The sequence below is a fragment of the Cariama cristata genome, unplaced genomic scaffold (genome assembly GCF_000690535.1).
Source record: "Cariama cristata isolate BGI_N322 unplaced genomic scaffold, ASM69053v1 scaffold13837, whole genome shotgun sequence".
Classification (NCBI taxonomy): Eukaryota; Metazoa; Chordata; class Aves; order Cariamiformes; family Cariamidae; genus Cariama; species Cariama cristata.
Genome location: NW_009625023.1, coordinates 3,711 through 10,726, shown reverse-complemented (window position 1 = coordinate 10,726; position 7,016 = coordinate 3,711). Strand labels below are relative to the sequence as shown.

Genomic DNA, 7,016 nt, shown 5'->3' with positions numbered 1-7,016 from the left:
GAGGAACCGTGCCTACTGGTGGCCTCAGGATGAAGTCCTGCCATCCTCTACCGCCCTGTAACACAGTGGCAGGCGAGGTGTCTGTCAAGGGTCGGGGGCTCAGCAACTTTGTCCTTCACGAACACAAGCTAACGCACCCAAAAGCGCCAGAGAGGCAGCTGAGCTGGGATAAAACCCTGTGTGACGGGGACAGCCAGGATCCAGTGGCAAAACCTTTGCAATGTATCAGGCTGCAAAATGTACGGGGGAGCTGGGGGAGAGCAGGGAGACGAGACTTTCCAGATCACCCTGGGGAGTTTATTTCTCTGGAATTGGAGAGCCAGCTTACAAGGAGAGAAAATGTTTTGTCAGGAGTGACTGTAGAGGATTTCCCCTGTATTTAAATGCAGGATAAGGAAAAAAAAAAAGTGTATTCAAGAGTCCAGTACATTTGTATCTAATCAGAAAGAAGATTTTGAAATGAAAGGAATTTAAATGTCTTAGTTTTTCTTTTTTATTATACCTAACAGTGAGACGAGAAGCAGTCGCCTCGGCAGCCCGATGATACAGGCTAAGACAGGAGGCACGAACCACGTTTGGGTGCGTACAACAAGTCATCACCGTGGGGTGTTTTGGGAAAGCTTCTGCCTTCTCCTGCATTCGGGGGAATTCTGGTACCGCCGCTGCTGTGTGCTTCACCAGCCTGGGACTTCTCCTGGCAAGGACCACTGCAGCTGCCTCGCAAAGCCCCCTCCTTCCTACGACTACAGGTATCCCAGTCTGTAGCATGCGTTTGCCTAGATCCCTTTGGAAAAATCAGATTCAAAGGAAATCTGTATTCATACATGGTTCTGTTAAGGAGGAGAAAGAAAAATGGGTTTCTTTTTGGAGCTGTACGGCGCACGTGACTCTGAGCAACTTTGCCATCCGTGCAATTAGAGCAGCGTGATGCTAACCCACCTCGGGGGGGGTGGCAAGGTTTAATCCTTTAAATGTGATAAAGCACTTTAGATGAAAGGCTTTTATATAATGATAAAAGAGCGTTTAAATTCTTACTTAATAAACACTTGGTGGTCTCACGTACTATAACTCATTGCGGCACTTTTCGCTGAATGTCGGCTCTTCCTGCCCACGTTGGAGCTTGCTGGGCTCTCACCACAAGCTGAGTTTCAGCAGCTCGAAGAGCAAAGGGCAGAAGATCCTCCATCCCTGGAGGTGTTCAAAAAACATTTAGATGTGGCGCTTCAAGACATGGGTTAGTGGGTTTAGCGGGCATGGTGGCATCGGGTATACGGTTGGACTTGATGATCTTTGAGGTCCCTTCCAACCATAATGATTCTATGATTCTAAGATGCGCGGACAGGCAGCACCGCCGTTACATATCTCAGAAAAAATAATGTGTGTTTCCCAGCAAGCAGCTTTTGGGTTCAAGCGCTAAAGAAGGAAATGTTTGGGGGATTTGAGGGGATTTCATCAACCCGAAGATGAGAGTTTGCATCTCCAAGGGAGCGTTTCTGAAGAGCTCAGGAAGAAGCGATCTGGTGCCAAGGGGCACCCTGGCAGTGCCTGCGGGTGGGAGCTCACACCCGGCAGCGCTCGGTGGCCCCTCTTTGCTGAAGCTCACAAAAAATGAATTGCAAAGGAAAGGTTGCAAACTTGGTCCGTTTTAGAAGCCAATAGTTTGTAATAAAGTGCTGGCAAAGGGGTAGATGGGAATGGAGCCCAAGAAAGTGCTGTAGTGATGTGCTATTGCTGTGAGTCCCTGGAATGCCTTTTAGTGCAGAGAAAAATCCCTTTTAACGCAGAGAAAAATATTAAGAGCGTGTCTAGGGGATTTGGCTTTCTTACCCCCTGGATTCAAATACTGTCTAGCGAAAGAAAAGAGGAGCGACTTTAAAGAGGAGCAATCAAACAGACGACAAGAGGCTTTTCACAGCAAAGCCCACGGCTTCGCGCGTTGGTTACCGCCGAGTACCTACAGCGTGGATTTCCAGCGCGCCCCTGCCCTGCCCTAACCCCACGTGCAGACACGTGCCCACGGACATGGTCCAGAGAAGAAGCCAGTGCCGAGCAGTTACCAGCTTGTGAAGTTTCTAATGATGTGCAGCAGGTTCTCCATGTAGACAAGCCCTTGGAAGCATTAGATTTGGTCTAAGGTTTGGGGTTTTTTTTTTCAGGAGATTGATGGTGGGGAGCAGAAGTGCCCTGAAGCACCCTATTTCTCAGGGCAGTTCACGTTTCTGGGTCCCAGGCTGTCAGCTGGAGACAACAGAAAGGCCGGGGAGTGCAGCTCTTGGTCAGGTACTTGTGCCCGCAAAGTTTTGATAAAAGAGAGAGGCTCAGCCAGTACGGAGCCAATGGATATGGCCAGAAGTCATCTACAAAGCCTGAATAAAATCACAGGCGATGAAACTTTGCATAGTCTGGGTGGCTGAGTAGAGGATCAACCCCGGTAACAACCCGCAGCAAGGACAGGGTGAGGGGGAAGAAGAAGGGATGGGGCTGGATGAAGGTTTGAGGGAGGGTGTCGGGCTTGGATCCCATGGGAATCGGCCGAGGGAGCCGTGTGGTGTGGAAGACGTGGCAGGGCGCAGGGTACCTATAGGCAAACTGGGAGGAGCAAAGTCTGTTTTCTTGTTATGTTAAATATAAAACATTAAAAAATAATACTGTTTGTGGAACTGACCCCAGCTGGCTCCGGGGATGCTGGAGATTTTCAGAGATGCAGAAGAGCATGTGAGGGGTGCAGGGACAGGAGCGGGGATCTTAAACTCCTCCGTGCCTCCGAAGATCTCCTGGAAGGCCCTGAGCCGAAGCCCAAAAGGGTCGGGGAGGTAAGCACTGACAGTGGCGGGGGCTGGATCACGCTGAAGGTGTTGCGTGATGGACGTGACATGAAGTGGGTAGAACGGGCTCTCCGTGCCTTGGTACTGCTGCTACAGATTAACCAGGCTCTTTTCTAAGCGCCATGAGTATTAACCTCATTTTGGGTGCACAGAGAAAGAAATGTGTGGGTTCACAGAGAAAGCGTTTTGTTTCCTTCCATTAAAAACCCCACCACGGGATTGGGATGAGGAAGAGCCTGGTGTTCTCATGCAGCAACATCGTGCTCTGCCAGCTCTGAGATCTGCCCTAAGTGATAAAAAAGCTTGTAGGAATAGACATGGAGAACATTCCCAAAGGCATGCAAATGGTCATAGTCTCTTTTTTTTTTTTTTTTTTCATCAAAAATACAAAAGGACCCACCACATCCTCCGGCTTTTGCGGCTGCCTTTCGTTTGGAGCAGAGCCGTGGTCCTGCTGCAGCTCTGCTCTCCCTCCTCCTCCGTGGAACAGCTCTCAGCTCCTGATGGCAGTTTGAGCTTTGTTGTTTTGGTTTGGTTTTTTTTGTAGAGACAGGGAATTTGGCGATTTAAAAACCAACAACCCCCCAAAAATTCAATGACTTGTGCCAAAGTTCTTAGGAGGATTCCTCAAAATGTCCTGTTCTCGCCTTAAATTTTTCTTTTAAAATAAGCTTCGTTCTTGAAACTCTCTCCTCTTGTACTTTAGTTGTCTCCCCACTCCGTGAGTTTTGCTGGAGGGGAATGAGGTAGTGGATTTCCCCCTTCTCCTCTCTGCTTGGCGTCCGATGTCTTTTCCCATTCCTTCTCGCAATGTTTTTTATCCCATCACTTGTACAAACTCATTTCCAAGAGGCGGTGAAGTAGAAGCATGCGTTCCTTCAGACGGTGCTCCAGAGCAGGCTGTCCAGGGCTGCCCACCTACGCTGTGACAATTTTTTGTTGCAAGGCAGAAAGTAAAAACCCCAAAAGGAAAGTTGTCTTCCTCCTCTTCGAGGTATTTGCATGCTAAAACGTCTTCTAGGAAACTGTAAGATAAAGAGAGTCTCAGGGCAGCTTCCAGTAGGCACAGACGTCTCCCTCACGCTCTCGCTTTGGGCTTTGTGTGTTTCTGAGGTTGCCCTTTGCCTGAGCGGCATGCTGGTCATGCTGGGTTGGTGGGTGAGTTTGTGTTTGGGAGGTTCCCCAAACGTTTTGGGATTGCATTTCTGGGCAGGTTGATTTGTGTCCTGAAACCCTTTAGTTTTTACCCCACTGCCCTTTTCTAAACCCACCACAGCCTTTGCCAGGGCAAGACCTTTCACCGGGGGGGACCTTCTCTGGTCACCGCTGTACCATGGGACAGCTCAGGGAGGACTTTCCCTTCTGGTCATTTGGACAGTGTGTGTTTTGCTCCTGCAAGGAACCCGTTCTCCGAGGTGTTTGCCATGCGTGTGTGCAGCTGGTGTTTTTTCGTGTTTGCAGCGGGTGACGATCAAAGCATCCGGGACTGCACAGGTGCTTCGTGTCCTACCGCTGCGGTTGGGGTGGGAATGGTGGATGGTGGGCACGGGTGTCCCGCACGCTGGGCTGAACCCAGGAGCCGGGTGAGGTTCCTGCTCTAGCTGGGCTGGGGAAAAGAGAAGGAGACGTTACCTCTGACGCTGAGTGAAATGTAGAGCACGATGATGATGGTCCCCAGGACAATGGAGACAATGCTGAGCAGCCTGGCCATGCGTCCGAGTCGCCGGGCTCCGTCCATGTCCCCTTGCTGCCCACTGTTCCTCGACTGGGGGGAAACACAGAAAGAGACCCTTGAGAACGGCTGCGGCTCTGGGGCGACTCTCTCTAGCTGTAGTCCCCCAAACAGGAGCTGCTGCATCAGCGGAGGCCTGGATCTACCATCCCCATGCGAATCCCCTCTGCGAGCCCACGGCTTTGACAGCCTGAGCTCCTGCTAAACTGACGTGCTCGGAGAAGCCCACCTGGGATGCTGCTCTGCGTGCCCTGGGAGGGGCTGGGCTGGCCCAAGTCTGTCTTTTGTTGGAGTCACTAAGAAATAGCCCCAGCACGGGACAGGAGGCACAGCGCAGCCCCTCTCTGCCTCTTTCCTGGAAAACCCTGAAATTCTTGACTTCAGTCCCCAGAGCACGTCACTTCTACGGGCCTGGGCGGGGGAACCGCATCCCCCAGGGGTACCACATCCCCCAGGGGTTCTGCATCCCCCAGGGGTACCACTGCCCTTCTGCAGCTTACGTGCAGGAAAAGCGTCCTGCCTCCGTCTTCTTCTGCAAATTTATATATTGAGAAGCGACGTACATTGCGAGTGTAGCTATCAATCACTGACAAACTGAAAAAAAAAAAAAGGCAGTGATGTTTCCAAAGCAGCACGTGGCCTCTTTGCTGGCCATTGGAGGGGAATGTGTGTGCCAGAGGAACGAGCCTTGGTAAAGTGGGCAGTACCTGCTGGCTTTTGTCTTGTGATGGGGTGTGCTTTGGTGCCTCTGCATCACCCTGAATTTCTGCATCAACGTGGATGGGTTGTGGTCGCCATCTCTGTTTTTAAATGCAGTCCTCCTACAGTGAATTCCTGCTCTTGTGTGTGCTGTAGGGAGGGAAGGGATAGTCCAGGAATAGTCCATATAGCTTCTCTATTCTGCTTGTCGTTTAATTGTGATCTCCCCTGCTGCTCTATTGATTTCTTCAGGCAGCTCAGTGAAAGCTTTCCTCTGCTCTGTAACAAAAAGAAAGGGCTCCCTGGCTGTGGCAGGGCTGAGGAATGGGATGGGGGAAGGCACCAGTTATTGTGTGTGGACTCATTAAGGGATGAAGAGAGATCCCGAAGATTTGGAGCTAGAAGAGGACTTGCCTGGCGCTGATGTTGGTGGGCACTGGTGTCTCAAGGGGAGGCTCTCGGTGGGATAAGTGGCAGCGGTCCTTGTCTTTGGGAACAAGTGGCAACCCAGGGTGGATGGAGAACACAACTTGGAGGTTCCTTTGGAAAATCTGCTTTTCACTGCTCAGTCAGGGCTGGCCACCCATGGGCTCGGCAGAGGTCCAGACCCTGGCGGCATCTCCGGGGGGGTCAGTGAAGCTTCCCCAGGGTCTGCCCAGCTGTGCTGCTGGGGCCACAGCTGCAAGGGGCTGGGATGGGTTGAGCAGCGTTTGGGCTCACACCCAAAGGGCAAAGACATAAGATTGGATGAGGATGGGCTCACCAAGACCTAGCCTGGTGCCTGACGGGGCGGTGGGGGTGATGCTGAGGCCTGACTCCTCTGAGCTCCAGCGCCAGCTCTCTTATTGCCCTGTGCTCGGCAGCGCTGCTGACCCGCTGGGCAAGAGAAGCCTCCGCCTTTGCCAACCACCCCCAGCAACCTGACCACCAAGCGCAGCCCATCAGAAAAAGTATAATACACGGACGCATCCTAAACTTTCAGAGTAAGTGATTAAATAAGGACCGATCTTGTTTCTTGCTCTTGTAATCGGCAAACATTTGGTTCCCAAGTGAAAAATACTGAAAGTAAGAATTCCTGGGGAGGGAGAAGAGTTAGTGCTGAGAGAAAAGCCCACAGGGCTCCCCAGGCTGCCGGAGCGAGTGTGCTGGGCTCCCTGCCCTTGGCTGCGGGAGGACCTAGCACTTAGCAGAAGGGCAGCTGTGCGGTACCACGGCGAGGTTATTACGGTGGAATTACTCACCGTGCGTCAGCATTTGCTGTGTGTGCGGTGGAGAGGCTCGAGCCCCTCCATCAGCAAAACAGGAGCTGCCTCCATCCCAAAACGGGGAAGAGGCAGACGGTCTGTGACCAGCTTGACTCTCTTCCATACCAAAAAGCCTTCCCTAATTCACGCAGCGCCCTTCTGCCTCCTGTGAAACCCATTGGGAAGGGGTTTTGGAGGGAGGGAAATTAGATAAGGGGGGGTTAAGGTCCATCGGTAACATTTTCACCTGGTTGGGAAGGCTTGGAGTGGGAGGAAAGAGGAGCAAGACGGGCTGGAGGGAGGATGGAGCCCAGCACATGGGTCTGTCACCTTTATCTGGTGAGGGAGTCTGGCAAAACTCCCCTCAACTTCATTGGGGACGGGGTTTTGTAGATCCTTTAACTGCCTTGAAGCAGTTACTCTTTCTTTAGAGAGGCTTTTAAGTATTTAACATTTTTCTCTGGGTTAATGGCTTCATCCCCTGCCTCGTCCACCTCCCGCCATGCTGCCTTGGCC

General features: G+C 51.8%; 1 long non-coding RNA gene across 1 annotated transcript; it reads right to left on the bottom strand.

The window, feature by feature from the left end:
• Positions 1-3,191: 3,191 nt before the first annotated feature.
• Positions 3,192-4,590, bottom strand: LOC104164192. Its single transcript, XR_696475.1, has 2 exons — positions 4,458-4,590; positions 3,192-3,850 (listed from the first exon to the last, which is right to left on the bottom strand). It is a non-coding gene; the product is annotated as an uncharacterized LOC104164192 (long non-coding RNA).
• Between the last annotated feature and the right edge of the window lie 2,426 nt (positions 4,591-7,016).